Source organism: Vespa velutina, chromosome 4 (assembly GCF_912470025.1).
Source record: "Vespa velutina chromosome 4, iVesVel2.1, whole genome shotgun sequence".
Taxonomy (NCBI): Eukaryota; Metazoa; Arthropoda; class Insecta; order Hymenoptera; family Vespidae; genus Vespa; species Vespa velutina.
This window is the reverse complement of record NC_062191.1, coordinates 4,682,466-4,704,965: the sequence shown is the minus strand read 5'-3', so window position 1 is coordinate 4,704,965 and position 22,500 is coordinate 4,682,466. Positions and strand designations below refer to the sequence as shown.

At 33.6% G+C, this 22,500-nt stretch overlaps 2 long non-coding RNA genes across 2 annotated transcripts in view; one reads left to right on the top strand and one right to left on the bottom strand.

Annotated features, from left to right (window-relative positions):
* The window catches only part of LOC124948471, a 20,587-nt gene extending 3,955 nt beyond the window's left edge, over positions 1-16,632 (bottom strand). The window contains exons 1-2 of the long non-coding RNA XR_007100751.1: positions 15,376-16,632; positions 12,850-15,030 (exon numbers count right to left, since the gene is read on the bottom strand). This is a non-coding gene — a long non-coding RNA (uncharacterized LOC124948471). The remainder of the gene's footprint in view (positions 1-12,849; positions 15,031-15,375) is intronic.
* The window catches only part of LOC124948475, a 65,097-nt gene that overhangs the window by 21,747 nt on the left and 20,850 nt on the right, over positions 1-22,500 (top strand). The gene's annotated exons all lie outside the window — the stretch shown is intronic.

The following is a 22,500-nucleotide window of genomic DNA, read 5'->3' as shown; positions in this document are numbered from 1 at the left end:
TGAATTTGAATAGATATTAAATATTGAAATATGCGTTTAGATAGATTCAAATTCTATCTTGTATCTCATCTTACATTTTAATACATAAAATGATCATTTAAGTCTGACGTAATCGTATCTTCACGTATTCCGTTTTATTTTCATTCTCTTTTCATCGCTATTCTTCGTCGATTTAATGAAGATTTTCCTTTCATCTCGTTTATGAATCATTTTCGCTTTGTATCGAGATATTATCCGGATTTTTAGAGGGTACGTTCAAAAGAACGTAATCTAATCAAAGAGACAAGCTCGTTTCTATGCCAATGCATTGTTCTAGAGAGTGCGAATTCCATGATAGAGATCATTTTTGTGATCTTTTCGAGAAATAGAAAGAGAGAGAGAGAGAGAGAGAGAGAGACAGGCTCTACAATCGTTTACACGTTCCGTCGGGACGATCGCATTTCCCGAAGGAAAATCTTAAAAGAAGTCTCTCAGTTACATTGGAAACGTTCTAATTCTAATCCCGTACGAAATCGAGCACAAACGTGCCGATCGAGTAAAAGCTCGAGAACCACGAAAACCACGACGGAGAAAGATAGATAGATAGAGAGATAGAGAGATAGAAAAAGAGAGAGAGAGAGAGAGAGAGAGAGAGATAGTTCTCTTTCTTTTTATCTTTTTCTCTCCTCGTGTTCTTCTCGGTTATTTCTTCTTCTTCTTCTTCTTTTTTTTTTTCCTTCATCTTCACACTTTTATTGAAGTCCAAGAAGGTTCTTCGCTAAAATTAGAACGATATTGTCGCCATCTTAAAAGCCATCCTACTCTCCCAATTTTTCGATTTCCTCTTAAATATTTCACGAGCATTTCTATTTTCTCACGAGGGACGAATTTTGTTTTCTTTTCGAGATTAAAAATGGCTCCTCGTATATAACTGTCGTATTTTCTTCCTTCCTTTTTTCCTTTTTCCTTTTCTCTTTTCTTTTTTCTTCTTCTTCTTCTTCGTCTTCGTCTTCGTCTTCGTCTTCGTCTTCGTCTTCGTCTTCGTCTTCGTCTTCGTCTTCGTCTTCGTCTTCGTCTTCGTCTTTCTCTTCTTTTTTTCTTTTTCTTCTTCTTTTTCTTCTTCGAAATAAAGAAGTCGTAAGGAACATATAAAACGATAGAAAGAACAGCAGTGATTTTTAACACTTCGTATAAAATGAAAATGATCCTAATGGGACGCGTCGAAGTCGATTCCCGTCGACAAAGTAGACAGAACTTATATATAAACGTCACACTCTCGTAAACGATTTGCGAGTTTAAGAGATAATAAATTAAGAAACACAGATCGTAGGTATATATATATATATATATATTAGTCACGAGTGAATTCATAGCCAGGTACATACTTAGTTCTTGCTATGTAACTATCAACATCGTTTTCGAAGATTAAAAGCGATAGTTACGAGTTAGCCATGATGGACGATTAAGTTACTCAGATAGGTAAGTACCTCGTATAAACCAATATATCCGACAATTTGAAACATTTTCAAGTATCTCATATAAGATTCAAAACGATTTAAATTTTATTTGACAAATTCTCTACCCGGTCGTTTTATTCGTTAACACTTAAAACTTTATCGTGAAATCGTTCGAACGTAACTAAGTATCTAAATATGATATTTTGACACGTATATTAAACGTAACTTTTGGATGACGTTCGACGTTGATGCTCGATTGTCGAAGACTGAATTCTTTTTTTGAGTAAAACCATCGAAAGAGGGTATAGGTAGAGGTGTGTACTAAGTAACGTTTTAGAATAGTTCGCGAGGAAGGGTAAAATAGCCATGTCCGAGGTCAAAACGACTATTTACCGGCAAACAACCCTTTCAATCGCTTTTTTTTCTTTTTTCTTTTTTTTTTTTTCTTCTTCATTTTATAGCTTTATAGTATTCTCAATAGTTTGCTTCTTGGATACCTTCAGGAAAAGACCTTGCGTTAACTCTTTACTAAAGAATTTTTACTTTATTGAATAGATTGTAGATAGATAGGTAGGTAGATATTCATATATGTATTTATATACTTCATCATTGATTTATTTCCTTAGAAGTAGATTCGTCATTTTTTTCTTTGACTTTAAATAGAAAATAAATTGTAATATAAATAGTGATGTTAATATTTCATTGAAATTATTATTCCATTAGTCGATATGTATCCATATATATATATATATATATATATATATATATATATATATATATATATATTTCATCACTATTAATTTCCTTTGAGATAACATCGTCAATTTTTCGACTTTAAATACAGAATAAATCATTATATAGAAATAATATAAATATCTCGTTAAAATTATTTATTTTTCTATCGGGTTTATAAGAAACGATAATGAAAGAAATATGATTTGTTATCTGTCAGAGTTCATTGTTAAATTTCTTTTATTCTTTCATTTTTTTTTTTTTTTTTTTTTATCTCCTAATTTTTTATTTATTCATTTATTTATTTATTTATTTTCTTTTTTTTTTTTTTTTTTTTTTTTTTTGTTTTCGACCGTCGGAAAGAAATGTCGTTCGTTGCGCGTCGTCATAATTAAGATCGTTAAATGCATTGTTACAAAGCCACGAATAACAGGGGAATTAGAATTTGTGTGGTATGTCGGGTGGATTTACCATAAACTCATTAAAGTTTCAAACTTTGATGAACACCGTGGACTACCGTTGGCTTATATGATAGTTACTTACTCGAATATATCGCCATAGAGACCAGAAAGTTCGTTTCAATCCTGAGAAAAGGGATATGCGTTCGTTCGTGAAATACATTATATCCTAATGCACGAAACTTTTCCATATTTGTTCATAAATTATTTTCTTTTCGAATAGTTCGAAAAGATTTATACATTTAAGGAAAATTTCATTGAATTAACATCAAAAAAATTACCTAACTTTTATATCATATTTTTTGTATATGTATATATATATATATATATATATATAGTACATGTATAGTATCCTACTATATTTACTTTTGAAAGGAAATGTAACGAAATCCTTGTAAGTCGTAAAATCCGAGCGAATCCACGAGGATGACTCTTTTCAATCTTCGAAATGCTATCTCGTTCTTCGTTTTCGTTGAAATTACCAGAAAAATAAAACATCTTATCTATTAGAATAGAAAACGTGTTCTGATCTCTAAAGGTATATAATAGCTTACTTAAGGTAGGTATAATGGAAAAAATGCTAATGTCTAGCGATATTCTTTGTTTATCCACGTTCAAAAAAAAAAAAAAACAAGAAAAAAAAGAAAAGAAAGACCGAGAGAGAGTGAGAGAGAGAGAAAGAGAGAGTGAGGTCTTTAAAATAGGAAACTAGAGATAACTATAGAGAGACTAGACTATAGGACGACGGTAGCAGCTTAAGACATATTTAGGAAGGTATCCTTTAATGCGAAAAGACAGTGGCTGGGTCTCTACGTACGACACACTCACAACAGAAGCTGATTCTCTCGTGCTGGTGTCCCGTACTGCAAAGGCAAACTATAAAGGCACGTTTTACTGCTCGTAAAGTCAATGAAGGCGGTCACGTTTGCCCTTCGAGCATCTTTCGGGACGTCTAGGCGACCATCGACGATACCACCTAGGTAGCCTATGGAATTATACTCGCTAGATTCATGAATATTTAATCGACGAAGGGCAGCTTGTGATACCTACCTTCTCGTCGAATGCGATCCACCCTTTTTGCAACGTTCCCCCTCTCCCACCCCGTCTTTACTTTAACCCACCCTTTTCACCCTCACTTCCTCCTATTCTTCTCTCTTTCATATTTTTCGCCTTTGAAAATTCTCTTTCTCTCTCTCTCTCTCTCTCTCTCTCTCTCTCTCTCTCTCTTTTTTTTCTCCAGTAGGTATCGTGCATTCCATACAGAATTTATCTTCGCGTATCTACTAGATACATTTTATGATATAGGTAGGTATATAGAACCGCGTATAATTTTCGGACGAAATCTTATCCTCCCTAGACAACCTCTCTGATGTCTTTGCGTAAACTCTAAAAAGGAAGTATCGGTGTATCCTACTAGGAAGAACATACGTGCGACATCCGTCATAAATCACAGGACACTTGCTCCTTCGTAGATACGTAGGTACTTACTCGTGTATATATGTTGGTTCTTGCGTATATTTCTTTTTCTTTACATTTTTCTTTTTTCCTTTTTTTTTTTTCTCTTTTATTTTTTTCTTTTCTTTTCTTTTTCTCCTCTTTCTCTCTTCTTCAACCTCTTTTCCAAATAAACTTTAATTTAGATCTTTTTTTTTTTTTTTACGATCTGCTTAGGTGTGATGGAAGTACCCAATTAATGTCGATATATTCGTTTGAAAAAAAAAAGAAAAAAAAAACAGATTGATAATATTAAGCTGGGAAAAATTATTACGATTATTATTATTATTATTATTATTATTATTATTATCATTATTATTATTATTATTATTATTATTATTATTATTATTATTATTATTATTATTATTATTATTATTATTATTATTATTATTATTATTATTATTATCATTATATCTACGTGTTCGGAATAATTAAGGAAGTAGTAAAACAAAAATATGATAAAAAGATTTTGATAAAGGAAAATAACGGAAAGGGTTATGGCCGTGCTTCTACATAAGTTTAATTACGTTGTTATGTAGGCCAATCCTCTTAATTAAATCCAAAATTTCTTTTTTTCCTCTTTTATTTTCATTTAATTTCATTCTTATCGAAGAAGTAAAACACGCATACATTCGTTATAATAACATTATTTAACGTACACGAGATATTTAATACGCAAAAATTTTTCAGAGACATAAATGTTCCTTCAAATAACCCATTTCGAAAAGATTATTTCTCGTTGTTACATGGTATTAACATGAATTAACTGATCGATTTCGTCGATGTCGATCTTAGATTTAACGTAATTGCCTCGAAACCGATTATCGGGCCTTTCGTGCCGTCGTTCGGAAACCATTTTGAAATTCAAATTCGTTCCTCGAATGGCCGTCGAATGATAGACTACAACCAACCAATACTCTTTTCTTTTTTAAGTCACGAAAAATTTTTTTTTTAACGTTTAAAAATGAACGCCTTTAAATTGATCCTTATCGTGATTCCTTTCGAATATACATAGATACATAAGCAAAGATACATATGTATTTTTAATCTACCAACTGTTATCAATATAATGCAATAATTTATAAAACATTTCTTCTCCAATTTATTCTTGCCACCTTTCTTTTTTTTTTTTTCCTCCCTACAATTATTATAATATACGCCTAGTCTCTCTAATTCTTTAGACAGAATATATCTTTATGAGACGAGATGGGAAAGGGGGTAGAGGGAGGAGGGCAGAAGGGTTAAAAGAAAAAAGAAAAAAAAAAAAAAAGAAAAAAAAAGAGAGAAAAAAAAAAAGAAAAAAAAAAAGAAAAGAAGAAATATACCTAAAATCCCTTTTGATGAAGACCCATGGGAATGTTTATGAGTAGGAAACATGGAAAAAAAAAAAAAAAAAAAAAAAAAAAAAAAAGATCTATCGTCTATGGCACCGAAACGATCTCTATGAAAAATCTTGTCGTCTTAATGTAGCCATATGAAACTATCCTTTGAGTTTGAAGGACTCAAACATGTAACTCTTTCGTTCATTCCGTGGGCAGTTGTACAAACGAACAGTGGGTTTCTTTGTCCTTTATTTCTCTCTCTCTCTCTCTCTCTCTCTCTCTCTCTCTCTCTGTCTCTTTCTTTTTCTCTCTTCCTCCTTCTTTAGTCGCGGCCATGAAATCTTCGAAGGTTTTGGCTTCTTCGCTCAACACCGAGCGACTTTCCTGCTCCTCCTTCTCTCTCTCTCTCTCTCTCTCTCTCCTCCTCTCTCTCTTTCTTCTCTTCTTCTTCCTTGTCGAGAAGGAGAAGAAGGAGAAGGGAAGGAAGAAAAAGGAGAAAGAAAAAAAGAAAGAAGGAGAATTTAACCCTTCCGACCCGCGAGCGGTTCTTTATGTTTCTTACTTCGGGAAGAATATTTACGACGCTTCGTAAGATCCTCGAGAGGAAGGAGAAAAGTTCGAAGATCGGTATATGTGTATCGTGAAGTCCGCCTAAAAGTAAATTCGTACGTTCGTTTAAATGGAAGAAGAAGAAGAAGAAGAAGAAGAAGAGGAGGAGGAAGAAGAAAAGAAAAGAAAAAAAAAACAAGAAAATAAAATAAAAAAGAAAGACACCTTCGAAATCATCGCGGAATCCTCTTTGATCAATTCGATAAATCGATCTATCATTTTTTAAAAGATCTATATCTTCTTCTGACACTTTGATAAACGTTCTTGATTTAGGATTTAATATTCTCACTATGGAATATAATAATATAATCTTGGTAAAAGAAAATCTTATAATGAATATTTCGTAACTTTTAGATACGCTTGAATTTCTTTAAACTTTTTATTAAAAAAAAAAAAGAAAAAAAGAAAAAAAAAAAAAGGAAAGAAAAAAAAACCGTGCCTGCTAATGAAACTTAGGGAAAGAAAAAAGATAATGTATCAATAACATTAATCATTCTTATGTAAATTCATATAATTCTTATATCGATACAATATAATTTGTTTTGTTTTTGTTTATTTCATTAATAGATACGATAGGTCGAATAACTCTTAAAGTAAAACTTTCGAAATATCTAAAAATGAAATAATCATTATTTCACGTAGCTTCTTTCACGTATATCTCATAGAAAATGTCGTCGTTTCATCGATGAATATTTTTCTTTCTCGATTGAAAAGTTTCATTAACGTCTAATAAAATTGATATGTTTTTATCTTCAAGTTACTACGTAGTCTTTCGATCTATTCGAGGACAGGCATCTTGCCATTTTATACGTACGTGGCTTTACATTGGCTCTTTAACGAACGAATTAACATACTTGAGAAACCAAAGATTCTATAACCTACGCAGGAGGGTTTCTCATTTAAGATGAGACCATTTCACTGCATGAACGTATATAATGTAAATCTTATCGAATACAAACAGAAGTTTTGCATGAGATCCTTACGCGTCTAATAATCCCACTCATTCGATAGATGCGTGAGATTATTTTGCTGTAAGAAATGAGTAAATATATTTTGGATTCATTGTCTATTATTATTTTAACATTCAACGAATGTATGAGAAAAAATGTGCGTGCATGTGTGTGTATATGTGTGTGTGTGTGTGTGTGTGTGTGTGCGTGCGTGTGTGTGTGTGTGTGTGTGCTGTTATATTATTATCTATCTATATCTATTTAAATTTCTAATTATAAAAATCTCATTAATTGTAAGTCGGACTTTCGCCATTGATGAAATTTAATAAATCTAATAATAGTAATTATTCGATATCAATTGATAATATATGATATATAATAGATTATATACGATATATATATATATATATATATATATATATATTTATTTATTTATTGTGATGATGATGATGATCCCTCGGGTCCGACGATACGAAGTTAAAAATACTCGAGAATATAAATTGTGCAATATTAAGACAAGTTATGCATTAAAAATGGAAGGCAGAGTTACTAATTAAGGGCTCTCGAATGTATGCCCACGTCTACAAAATAAGCAAATAGGTATATATAACTATGGTCGAACGAATCACGAAATATTACGAGCCATCGAACGGATGATGTTTCTTCTCGAATAATCGCTTCCCCCCTTTTCTCCTCCTCCTCCCTCCCCACCCCCCACCCACCCTCCTCTCGTCCCTTCATTCTTGAATCCAAGAAAGGAGCTAATGAAGCGCATATAACGCAATTATTTAGTAGATAGATGCTTGGACGAAAGAAAAATCTTTATACCATCTTTGCTTTCAACTTTTTTCTCTTCTTTCTTTTTCTTTCTCTCTCTCTCTCTCTCTCTCTCTCGCTTCTTCTTTCTTTTCTTCTTCTTCTTCTTCTTCTTCTTTTTCTTCTTTTACTTCTCTTTTTTTTTCTCTCCCCCTCTCTCTCTCTCTTTTTTCTTTTTTTTTTTTTTTGTTCTTTTTATCTTATTCTTTTTGTTATTCTTCAAGACAGCTCAGAAGAACAGCTCGCTCAGTGCCATAAATTCGACGAGATCGCTCGTGACCGTCGCCATTATCAATATCACCTTATCTCTGAAGTTGCTTTTTAGATCGCGCGGTACGCTGACACACCGGACCCAATCTCTGCCCCTCCCTTATCGTCTCAACTCCCTACTTCTCTCACTCAATGATCTATCTCGAGTGGTAAGAAAGTCTAAATCGACGTATTACGAGTCCGTACTCGAGTGAAACTCCACGATATCGTTTGCTTAGATCTATCTTATCTTAGAAATGTTTTCTCTGAGATTCGAAACCTCCCCTTTGGTCTGTGCTCCTTACACAATTTCTAAGCAAACTTTTCGGGCTTCTGATCAAATTGGAAAATTTCGAAAGAGAAAAAGAAACTAGGACGAATTGAACTGTGCGACGTCGAGGAAAAATTCAACGAAGGGATAATAAAAATTGGATTTTTCTTTTCTTTTTCCTTTCTTTTGTTTTTTTTTTTTTTCTTTTCTTTTTTTATATACTTTTGCAAACTATCCTCTATCGTCATATAAATTATTATTAATGGATTATACGTTTGAGAAATAGCTTTTTATATCAATTAAGAGAATATTAAGAAACTTTTCCTAAAATTTTTAACTTATGTAGATACGTATCCTGTATATATTTATCTATCTTATTTAGCTGCATATCATATATATACATACATATATATATATATATATATATATATATATATATATATATATGTATATATGTATATATCTATCTATCTACTATCCATGCATTTGAATATTTGCGAGAAAAGCTGGTGGAAAGAAGAACTTATAAATCGAAGTACATGGGTACATACGTAAGAGTTGAGTATATGGATATGTCGTCTGGAGGTCAAATCCATTCAAGATAGATCGAAAAGGAAGTGAAGAGGGGATGATATTCGAGAAATGGTGTCTCGCTTTTCATCATCCGAAGGTCGAAGGTAAGCCATGTAAAACTCTTTCTCTCTCTTTCTCTCTCTCTCTCTCTCTCTCTCTCTCTCTCTCTCTTTTTTATCTATCTCTTTTGCTTCATTTCAACTTTCATGAAAGATAAAATAGAGAAAGAGAGAGAGAGAGAGAGAAACTGAGTTATCTAAATGTTTGAAAATTTTTTTCACGAAAATGACATTGACTAGATACGGTTTCCTTTAAAGATGCAGAAACGTACGAAATCGAAGGATTCGCATAATGTTCCTGCAACTCGTTTCTTTTGGCTTTCATCACGACCTGGCCAACAGCCAATACGATGTCCTCGTATTTTTTCGAGTGTAGAAAAAGAAATCCTTTTATCATGCAACCTTGTTTCCGTGCGATCATAGTTTCACACCCAAAAGTGTTTCGATAAATATTTTCCTGAAAAATATTTTCTCTCTCTTTCTCTTTCCCTCTCTCTCTCTCTCTCTCTCTCTCTCTCTCTCTCTCTCTCTCTCTCTCTTTGTTTCTTGATTCTTGGTAATACCACTAAAGTTCTACGTAAAAACAAGAATTTTCGTGACCGAACAAGATTCGTTTATTTCCACGGCTACGTGGAAATCTTGTGATTATTATTTTTCAACATCCGTTCCTTAAATTAGTGGAAACAAATATGGAACCCTTTGAGCTCTTGGTGGTGGGTGAGCTGGCAAATTTCGGACGCTACTCACTTCGCTACGATTAAATCACCTTTTCCGGGAACGATGAGTTAGCTCCTATCTATAAATAATAATTTTCCAATAAGCCAAGAAAGATTTATTGAAATCAACGATGTTGAACGTTATAAACGATATTTATTCTGGATTATTAATTTCTAATAAAATAAAAATAAATATATACATTTAATATTGTAATCATTTATTTATCCTTGACACTTGTAAGTTGGTTTAAAAATTATTAAAAATACAATGATATAAAATAAATAATAGATTAGAGCTTTTTTTTACTATAATAAAGTGTCATGAATGATTAATAATAAATGATAGAAACAAATTTGTAATTTCTATTCAATCGGATATATCTCATTGATATTCCAGACGTAAAATCGAAAAACGGAAATGGGAGAAGAAGAGAACAGGAAACGCCATCTTGCGTATTTTGTCGGAAACCGTCTTAAAAAGAAAAATGGTGGATGGGAGCATACTCTCTCTCTCTCTCTCTCACTTTTTGTTTCTCTTTCTCTCTCTCTCTCTCTCTCTCTTTCTTTCTCTGTCTGTCTGTTTGTCTGTCTTTCTTATTCTCTATCTTTTTCTTCGAAAGAAGATGACGCGTGTTTGTTTACGAGGCTCACATAAAATTCTCACTCCTGGATAGCAAAAGAGTCATGAATGAAGACGATATAGTCTCTGTCGTATAGTGAATGTCAGCTGGTCAACTGACTCTCATCGAGAGAGAACAAACGATTACGCAACGCGTTCGTCTTTACGAGCGACATTCCAGTCAAGTTTCTCTCTCTCTCTCTCTCTCTCTCTCTCTTTCTCTTTCTCTCTCTCTCTCTCTCTTTATCTTTCTCTATCTTCCTTGCACTTTAAAACCCTTTCGATTGTCTCTCTCCTTCTTACGACTATCTTGGACAAACGATTTTCAAACGACACAATGACCTGCGAATTCTAATATTGGAATGACTCTGATTATTAAAAATCATTTTGGAAATGATATTTCCACGGAGCATTCACTCTTCCTTCGGTTTTAATTTTGAAAAATTCGTTCAATGAGCTTTCGTCAACGAATTGCAAATAATTAAGTACCTGTATTATTAGAATTACGTTTTATCGTAGATCAAATGTGATTTATCGTTCTGAAATTCTAACCAATGCATTTATCAATGGCATTTATCGATTGGATTTGTTTCATACTTCGTAAGAAGAAGTAATTTTTTTTTTATCACCTTGCGAGACAGGTGAGAAAAGAAGAAAAAAGAAAAATAGAAAAGAAAAGAAGAAAGAAAGAAAGAAAGAAAGAAAGAAAGAAAAAGAAAGAAAGAAGAAACGACAAAGAGAGGGAGGAAAGAAACAAATGAAAAATAAAAAAGAATCCAAGGCATTGGGCCTTCGATAGAAAAATGTTCTAATATTACTTAGATATAAAGTAAATTTTTTTTCTTCTTTTTTCTTTCTTTTTTTTTTTTCTTTTTCTTTTTTTTTTTCTTTTCTTTTTCCCCGAGAAACTTTATCGTACGCGTGTTCTGCGAAATATTCGGAACATCTGTCGAAGAGTGAAAACAACTGGTGGCTATAGGAGGAAGTGAAGAAGGAGGTTGATGATGAGGAGAAGGAGGAAGAGGAGGAGGAGAAGGAGGGTTTACACGAAGAAACGAATAATCACGCGAACCTTTCCGTTTTTACGATCTTTCAAGAGACGAACGCTCGTCCATTCTCGATCTCGTCCAGACACTTACCAGACAACAATGCACCTGTACCGCTATCGAATATAACGTGAGCGCAATAACAAAACGAGTCACGCGACTTCTTAGTGATATATATATATATATATATATATATATATATATATGTATATATATCTACATATGAATATTTCAAGTGAATATATCTTTTTTATTCAATGTTATTACGGTGGCGTTTTAAATTTCGATTTCATTTGTACCGTAAGAAAATTATTCATTGTTATGAATAACATGATTTCTTAATGACATTACTGATTTATTTAATTACTCGTGTACTAATTAACTGATAATTGTTAATTGGATGGAAAAGGTGAAATTTATATTTAAACGTGAAATTAATAATTATGAGAAAATATATTAGGTATGAACATATTTTTGTTTTAAGCGGTAGCATCGTCGTGATAATCATCAATGAAGAAGATATATATATATATATATATATATATATATATATATATATCTTCTTCGTTTTAATTTTCTTTTTCTTTTTATTTATTTTCTATTAACAAATATTGCTTTTTCGTACAACCGGTTTTTCTCATATTTACTTAACCTTCTATCATACGAATTTTCTTCATTTGTAATCATATTCGTAAGAGGAAAGATAGTACAGTCGTATTTGCAATGTTGTTTTCACGTTCGTTAGTCGATTCAGTTTCAATTTCATAGTCGATAGTCGATTAGTCGTCGATAAAAATTTTATGTTCGTTTTGATAAATGATTGTATTAATATTAAAGTTATTTTTTTTTGTTTCTATCTAGTTTTCAACAAACTAGAAAAATGTTTTAACCTGATGTAATATGTGTATACAACATTAACAATTATCAGTTCATTGACTATGGGTATCGATTTGAAAAAACAAAAAAGAAAAGAAAAAAAAAGAAAATATCTTTCTTGATAAGAAGATTTAATGAGATGCGAACGATGCAGTAGTAACAATATTATCGTAATACATAATTACCTGGTATATTTACTTAACTCGTATTATCTATGAGCTATAATGAGGGAAACGATCAATACATTTAAAATAAACCATGCATGATATCATAATGATCGATCTTTGATATAACTCGTTACATTACAATCGTAGTTCTTTATTTCTCGTTAATTTACATATAAGATATCTATTTAGATAACTCGAACGAAAATTTTCTCAATCGTTTAGACAATTTTAAGATTAAATAAAAATATTCTCTTATTAGAGTGTCGTGCCAATCGGATTAAACTTTGAATGATGATGGTATACAAACGATATACCCGTATATACCTAATCGTACTATTATTTTTATCGCTTATTATCTCGCGTGTATAAAAAGGATTGAGATAAAAAAAAAAAAAAAAAAAAAAAAAAAAAGGAGAAGAAGAAGAAGAAAAAGAAGTATTCAGAGTAGCCTCTTACCGAATTTCTTGTTCCTTCGGGTAAAAGCCTAAAGCGTCGGCCGTCGCTCGGTTCATAGGCCTCAGAGATTCTCTCCCGTTAGGTTCCCTCGAACTCATGCGTTTGACAGCTAAGAACGGTCTCTCCCTCTTACACTGCCCAAATAAAGCTAAACGTCCGTCTTTATGGTCGCCTATAAAGTTTTACGCGTTACCGAAACGGGTTGCAGAGTATCCCCGACCTTTGCGCTTCGCGAAGCGCGCTATCCTCTCAACGAGCCAACAACAACGTCAAGCAACGATCATTCCTCTCTATGTGTATATATATATATATATATGTGTGTGTGTGTGTGTGTGTTTATATGTATGCATAGTACATACACATAGGACACACAAACATGGTCGAAGTATACAGGCGTCACGTTCCTCTCCGTTTGTCATGGACGTGAATGTGAATCGATGTCAAGGTCGTTCGGTTAGCTAAAAGTAGAGATATACTCGTGAGAAAGTCGGTCGTCCCCGTTCGAAGATCTTTACGAGCTCTCGAGTGTAATCCGGTTAATGGAGGATGGCGCCGAATTCGTTGAGACAATGAAGAAATTAGGTTGAATCGTAGAAAATTGAAGTAAAATACCGTATTGTAACGTTTAAGATTATCGAACGGAAAACAGTTATCTCATTTTGCTTCTTCATACGATGAGAAAAAATCTAATACAATAATTATACAGTAGATAATAATTTCTTACCTTGATGAACGAAACGATTAATAAGTTCGACAAATTTTTATGAATGAGACAATAGAAAAACAATAAATACTATAATAATAAAGTAAATACTATAAATATTTGAGTTACATTGACCGAAGAGAATAGTATTACTTTGAAATATTAAGTAGATATCGTAAGAGACACACGACTAAAGCTAATACGTATTCGTTAAAGGTATTCTTTTATTATATTCGCGTTGGCGAGGATTACGAGCGACGTTTCAAGGTCGCCGGATGTGTAAGACTCGAGCAATAACAGAAGCATCATAAGCAGAGCAACGGCAACGGCAACGACGAGAGTCGGGGGCCGTCGACGTAATGCAAAGGAGAGACAGGCAGTCTGCGGTGTGTCGCGCGTTTATCGGCTCTAAAACGAGTCTACGATGCTATTATACCTACGTGGCGGTCCGCGTAGAAAAACAGTTAGGTAGTAGGCCCTCGAGCGTAGGGAAAGAGGTTGGGGGGGGGAGGCGGGGGTGGGAGATAAGGTGAAGTGGCGGGGAGGGAGGGGGTGGTAGACGAATCATAGCGGGCCACGCGGGGTCGCACGTCTGTCTTCTTACGTGACGTCACACACGGTACCACTCGACTTCCCGACCTGCCCCAATCCGGATGGGCGTAAAGGCAAGGCAATATAAACGAACGTTTACAGGCTCGTTACATTTTTATGGGCTCGACGGCACAACTACGCCACTACGGCCATCAACGGAATGTCGTAAACCATCAACCAGCTCGCTCTTTCTCTCTCTCTCTCTCTCTCTCTCTCTCTATCTCTCTCTCTATCTCTCTCTCTTATTCTTTCTGTCTATCTCACTGTCTTTCTCTTTCTCTCTCTCTGGCACTTTCTTTCTTTCTTTCTCCTTCTCTCATTCACGCATTTCCTTGAGTTCGGTACTTCCCTCCTCGTCTCTGCTTCCTGAAGTGTCGGAGTCTCTTACCCGCGACAACGACCGCTTTCTCCACCACCCTCCATCCTCCGCTGTCTCCTTCCTTCCCGACAACCCCTTGCCGACCATCCATCGAGCTTCACGTGGCATTTACGCGCGACTTCCGTACTCTTTTTCTGACGTCACCGACTCTGCCGTCGTTCGTTCGTAGACCACTTAAGTTACGTCACTTTATTGACTGTGATCATAAAAGTTTTTACGCACGGTCCTTCGACATACCCCTCTGTCTCTGTCTGTTTGTCTCTTTCTCTCTCTCTCTCTCTCTCTCTCTCTCTCTCTTTCTTTCTCTCGTTGTCTCTCTTTCTATATGTATATATCTATCTTTCTCTCTTTCTCTTTCCATCGAGGTCGTTGTCTGTCTATATCGTTCGCAAAGTCACTAGGTTTATTGCCCTTTGAGTTACATGTCAATCCAAAGGGTGTCAGATTTAATATTTCTTGGTTGACGCTATCACGGAATAAGACGGAATTTCCTAGTCGCTTCGATTCCCTTAGAAAGATTCAGAAATAGAATGAAATAAGATATTCGCACAGAATACAACCGTGTATCATTCATTTTGATATTATATTTGTCATTAAAAAGAAACTAATCCTTTAGCTTTCAAAGTGGAAGCAATGAAAAGGAAGTTGTTTTTTTTTTTTTTTTTTTTTTTTTTTTTTTTTTTTTTTTTTTTTTTGATAAATTCTCCTTTTGCCTGCGATCGAACATACGCATCGAGCTTACATCGTGTATATGTATATATATATATGTGTATATATATATATATACATATATATGTATGTACGTACGTACATAGGTGTGAGATACAATGCACATTATATGGTAAATACTTACTTATACGCTTTAGGTACTTATAAGCTGCACCGTGCAGGACGCCATTTTTCGAATTCCCTGGTTCTTTTTTTTTTCGTCGAGTGCCACCCCCATGACGTCATTGGCGGCCGAGTCGGCCATCACGGGCCTCATTATGTCTTTTATGCTTGGAATTCATGATGGCCGCCGTCGAATCGACCAATCGGAGAATCTTTAGCGGCGGCCATCTGGAAAAGGGTCGATCATGCGCTCTATCGGGCGTTCCTCAAACTTCTACCTTTCGGCTTCGAACGATAGATGTCTCTAGCGCTTAGAACACTGTCACTAGGGCCTCTAGGCGTTTCCCAGTGAAGGTAGATGGGGGAAAAAAAATTACCTAGGAAAAATCGATCAAAAAAGGTATGAAAAATTTTTGTCGAATTTTTTACTGCAATACAATCGATCAAATAGCGAATTGAGTAAGTAAATAAGTATTTACTTATTCTAGATTTCATTCGTTCGAAAGGATTTCGTTATATACATTCTTACTCAGTAGTTGTGTCAGAACGAATGAATACACACGTACTTACACTATGTATATCATCTGTATATGTATTACACAAACGAGTGTCTTCCCTTTCCATATTATCCGGCCTCCTTGAAGCTCGTGTCATTGACCTCTCGGGGAGTTCTCGACGAGCACGGAATCAAAAGTCGCCATCGTTTCTTCGCACTTTCGCTTCGTTAACTTCGTATTCATTTTTTATTTGTTCTTGTTCTCGTTATTTCCATTTCTTTCACTGTTTTTTCTCATTTTTCTTTTCTTTTACTTTTCCTTTTTCCCTATTTGTTTTTTTTTTTTTTTTTTTCGTAAGATCAATTATTCACAAGTGCATACTGTATAAGCGACATCGCCGAGAGTTAATTGATTATTATTTCATATGCGAAAAAGAGAGCTCGGTTATCAACATGATTACGCCTATTTACTTGGCTGTTAACTCCTTCGAGATGGATATACCCACGTATGTACATACGTACGTACATACATACATACATACGTATCGTAGATATCGGACGATTGCTCTAGGTATTTTATAACCGGTGATAGCGTCCCATCGATTCCCCTTTACGACTCGGAACCTTAGGAATTTATCGCCTCAAGGAATCTTTTTTCTTTTCTTTTTTTTCCCTTGTTTCTTTTCTTTTCTTTTCTTTCTCTCATTGTATATTGTCCGACAAGAGACTCCAACTTGACTTCACGGTCATGACACGCGCATATGTCTCCGATAACTTAACACGTCTTCCAACTTGTATCGTTCTTATGAACTACTAATATGAAAAACAAAGAGAGAAAGATAGAGACGATGACTCCAGTTCAAGGGGGAAGAAGAAGAAAAAAAAAAAGAAAATCAATTCGTTCCGAGTATACGATCGATTCTTTTTATTAAAATCAAAACATTTTATTCGCATATATACTATTTTCTTTAGCATAGATATCAGAACTTATCTATAATCGTCTTGTCTCGTCTCGTCTCGTCTCGTCTCTCTCTCTTTCTCCCTCACACACACACACACACACACACACAAACACATATACAATTTGTTGTGTTTAAAAATTCTAAAAAATTGGAATGTCGTTTCGAGACGAGATCGAACTAAGATCCTGTTTCTCAACGATAGTAGACACATAGATGTAGGTAAAGGTGGTTGGTAGATACATGGATAGGTAAGTAAAAATATCTATCTATTTTCACATGGCGGGACGTTCTCGAACAATGAGACAAAAATCATAGTGTGGTCATAGAACTTTCGTAATAGATGGAATATCTTATTGGTGAACCCAGAGATATCCATATATAAATGTACACGTACAAATACATAGATAAGTAAATAGATGTATATTGGAAACTTTCGATATAATTTGCGATAAGGTGACAAAACCAAGAGTCACATTTTCTGAGAACGATAATATCACGTAAATATTGGGATCGTCATTGTATATATGTAATGTTCTTTTCGATAGTTGACTCGACTTTGAGAAAAGTTTAAAATAATGAAAATTTATATACATAATATTCGACGAATTTGATCGAACCTTCATCCCACCAGATATTATCTGAGACGTGTTAACGAATCCAGGAATATTTTGTATTTTTTCTATAGCAACTAAAAGTACTTACGCGTTTCTTTGAAACTTGTGAGTAACGCGAGACGACGACGACAATGACGACAATGATAACGACAACGACGATGACAGAGGAACTTTGCAGAAATTTACAGTAATTCGAGTGTGTACGATAATCTTATATACATCCAGGTTTCCCGAATAATTATATACGCGAGTTTATTACTCATTCGTTTTATTTCAACTTTCACGTTGGTATTATGTTTCGTTTAAGAGTTAAGAAAAAGGAAAAAGATAAAAAAAAATAAAAAAAGAAAAAGAAAAAAAAAAAAGGAAACAAACAAATTTATCGTGTCACTAGTTCTTTATATAATAAAAAATATTCTACAGTTTACGTAATTACAATAAAATAAATATCGACACGATAGAAAGTATCGAATCGATTTACATACTTAAGCATTTCAATCGCAAATTATATTCTATTTATTTCAATTTAACATTTCAATACGTTAATAAATAAAATCAAAATTATCAGATTTACATTCAGGTATACACCTTATCTGGGAATAAATTAAATAATACATTGGTAGAATATAGTGAACGTGCTAAGATAGAAGAAGAAGAAGAAGAAGAAGAAGAAAAAAAAAAGAAAAAAAGAAAAGAAAAGAAAGAAAGAAGGAAAAAGAATGGTGAAGGAAAGAAAGTCGATTCTACCCTTTTTTCTTTTTTCTTTTTTTTCTTTTTCTTTTTTTTTTTTTTTTTTTTTTTTTTTTGCACTGGAAGCCTTCGTAGGTAAAGGTACTTACTTACTTATGTGCGTCACTGCGTCACTACGAGAAAAGTATAAGAGGGGAAAATAGTGAAAGAAGAAGACAGAGAAAGAGAGAGAGAGAGAGAAGGAGATAAAAAAAAAAATAAAAGAGGAAAAGAGATAGAGACAAGTCGACACGTAACTCAATACAAGCGCGTCTTATTTACGACGTTATAAAATTACCGAGTTGATGCCTTAAACTGGAATAAAACGATCGGCGAGGTAGACGAGGCAAATGAGGAAGACTAAAAGGAGGGTGAGAGAGGAACGTTTTGAGGAGAGCTTGGGTGAAGTAAGGGGGTTGGAGGAAGGGGTATGGTAAACGGCTATTGGCCGTGCCACGGCATTAGCAATTTCCTTTGGCTAAGTGCCCGCAGGTTGACAATGCAAATTGGTCTGGTGCTGCACCTAGCGACAAAGACGATCGCTTCTTTGGAAACTTGCCTGGTTTACAAAAGACTACCAAGGACTCTCATTCACCCTTTTGTCTTCATCGTTATTACGTACCCTTCCTGAATGATGATGATGATGATGATGATGATGATGATGATGATGATGATGATGATGATGATTACGACGAGGATGTCTCGAAGTAAATAGCTGAATAGTATGTTTGACGAATTTTATTAGCCATTATACTTTCAAGGCAACCTTTAGATATACATATCTTAGCTTTATTTGAAAAGTAAAACAAGAGAAAGAAAGAAAAAGAAAAATCAGAAAAAAAAAGAAAAAAGAAGGAAGAAATAGAAGAAGGGAAAAAACGAAAGAAAAGGAAGGAACAATTAGACATTAAACACTCTTCGATCATTGAGATCAAAGATAGTCCATGTTGTCGGACTCTAGGTAGTTAATTAGATTGCTGTTTTTAAGAATACATTGACTCGTCTATCTTTTTAATTAAGTTAATATACCGTACAATTAATGAGCCATTCGAACGATGCCAAACTCATTAGTTACGACATAAAAAATGTTGCCTTGGTGATTATTAAATGTTGCCCGGGGCTTACGATATAGGTACGTATTTATATCGATCGAAATGGACGGTAAAATGAGGGTGTTGCTAGATCAGATGAAACGGATATTCGTGATCTTTTCCTCTATCAACTTTAATATATATGTGCTGGAATTGTCATAAAGATGTCCTTATTTATCGTTTGGTGAATGTTTTTTCTTTTTCTTTTTTTTTTTTTGTTTTTTTGTTCTTTTTTTGTTTACTTTTTTTTTTCATTTCTCTCTTCTCTTTTTAAATATATTCAATGCGATCAGAATGTTTCCTGTCTTTATATCAAGATCAGAATATTTAATTTTGTAACTTATATAAATATAAATATCTATGCAGGATATATAAATATCTACGTGCATATACGTACTGTATTTACTCACTGCATTTATTTTTAAAGGAATAAAAGGAAAAAATGAAAAAATTCGAGATACGTTTACAATTTTATCGTTATATTATTCGTCAATTTTTTTTTTTTTTCCTAAAAATTAAATCACCTAATCGCTCTATATGCAATGATAAATTTATCATTCAAAATGACGAACCGATGATAATTGTGATTTCAGCATGAATGAACATAATGTAATCAAACAATGGCATAATAAATATTTAAATTGAACAATAATACTTCATTATTGTTATCTTAAATAAAAAAAAAAAAAAAGGAAAAACATTTTTTTGATTTAAAAAAAAAAAGAAAAAAATTTTTTTTCCTTTTAATAAAAAAAAAAAAAAAAAAAAAAATTAAACAAAATAAATAAATGAAAGCAAACTTATAATTATGATTTCACTTATTTGCTCATAAGTCGTCAATGTGTGAACGAATAAAAAGTGAAATTTATTAAATGCTCCATAATTTACAATTCAAAAATTACAAATGTTCTACTAACTATAATTAAAGTTAATAAAAGTTAAATTTAAATATTAAAAGTATTAAATATTAAAAGCTAATACCAATTTGTGATTACGCGTGTCGTGTTTTTAAATTAGTTATCAAGGGATTAGATAACCAATTCCTGTCTTCGTGATATTTCTTATTATGATACGTAAATGTTCCAGGAAAGATCCTCGATAATGATACGAGATAACGAAGGGTTCAACCAAATGACATCATTTTACCTAAAAACATTCTACCTTTGTCCCCCTCCTCCCCCCTTCCCCCCATTCCCACCCCTTTATCCCTTTATCTACGTAAGTCCAATCTTCAATCAGTATTTTACAATAAAATTCATCTCTCGAGATTTAAATATCGATTATCTAAGCGTTCCTTCGCAAAACATCGTTCGAGATTTCAATAGAATTGGTTAAATCCTCCAATGAGATGATTTCTTTTTCTATGATTTGAAACAGTTCAATGATCCCTTATTAAAGAGTCTGAGAGTAGGGATGAGTCTAACGTAACGATGAACGAGTATGGTACTTTCGTCGTCATTTAGAATAGGTCAACAACAAATGATGGGGAATAAAAGTTGATCAAAAAAAAAAAAAAAAAAAAAAACAGAAAAAAAGAAAAGAAAAGGAACAAAAAAAAAAAAACAAGAAAAGTCGATCATTTTGAACGGTTAACTCTCTCGATTGGTGGTCGGCACGCGAGTGACACGTTGTAACGATTCATGGAGGGGATGTTAGACGACACGAGCATCAGCTGGTAACAGTTCCTTTGAATTACGATAATGACAACTAAAATCACGAGCGGGTTTCTCGTTTTTATTCGAGTCGAGCATGATTTATAAAACACGTGATATAACGGGTGGAGTGACGTGGGGGGGCGGGGGGGGGGGGGGGAAGGGGAAAGCTTAATAGCTAAAGTAAGCAAACAGTTAGATATGTATTTTTATTATACCTCGTTTCTTCGGATTAAAAAAATTCCAATCGATAAAATCCTTATGGATTATCTTTTTAATTTAATTTCTTTTTTTTCTCTTCATTTTTTATATATTCCTTTGTAAAATAAGATAAACGATAAGAAATATTTGAAATATTTCGAGAGATAAAAGAGTTTATCGTAAAGCGTTATCATATAAAAGGTGGACATTTTTTTTGAAAATTTCATTTAATTATTTCATTATTACGTTGATTAATTGAACAAATAACAAAGAAAGGAAAAAAAGAATGGTAACTAATTTTCCGAACTAGCAATCCAAAAGTTCTTACAGTCTTCGTATATATATATATATAAAAAAGCGATCGTTTTTTAGAAATCGAATTGTTATCAAACTGGATTGGACCGTTTCGATTCAGTAATTTCGATCGTAATCGAAGGATATCCTGATGGACAATCACCGAGCCAAACTTCCTTCCAATTCTTTTTCGCCCTTTCAAATGAGTTTTTTCCCTTTCTTTCTTTCTTTCTTTCTTTCTTTCTATCTTTCTTCCTTTTTTTCTTTCTTTTATTTCCTCAAGACGATTTCTCCTCATACCAAATTAACATCGAAGTTTCTTCACGTTATCATTTTCTCTTTTCCTTATTTCTACATTATCTAATTCCCTTACGTGATATCTAAATGTCGAAGACATTAAAAGTCTAATAAAATCGTATTTATATATTCGTAAAAACAAAAACAAAAAGAAAAAAAGAAAAAGAAAAAGAAAAAGAAAAACAGAAAAGAGAAATAAATAAGTAAGTAAATAAATAAATAAATAAATAAATAAATAAGAAGGAGAAAAAAATAATACCAGTAACGTCATTCAACGAAATCCAAACTATCTTGTTCAATACTGCATATCCTAGAAGGCCATAAAGATGTAAGAGGAAAGGGTCCGAGGCGGTTGTCGTGATCTCAACGAGTAAGAGAAAGAGGAAGAAGAAGAAGAAGAAGAAGAAGAAGAAGAAGAAGAAGATGGCGAGTCGATAGGAAGGGAAATAAACTCTCGAACACGGCTAATACCATTTTTAGACGAGAACACTGAGAATTTTTGCGTCCGTGTACGAGGGAGAGCTACGAGACACCCTGGAACATAACATTCCGTATTAGACTTCTTTCACGTAATCGCGACATTCCAAGCGACGTCCTGTCCTCCCGTAGTCCTCCCGACGGGTGGCAACGAACGAGTAGGGAAGGAGGAAAAGGAAGAAGAAGAAAAAGAAGAGAAGAAAGAGATGGAGGAAGGGGAAAGACTTCTACGGGGGGATATATATGGGACAAGTGGAAATGGCCAAGTATCAATAAAGACTCCAGAGAGTTCTAAACTTATCGAACTGCGCCGCTTGGAGTCGTTGCCTTCGTT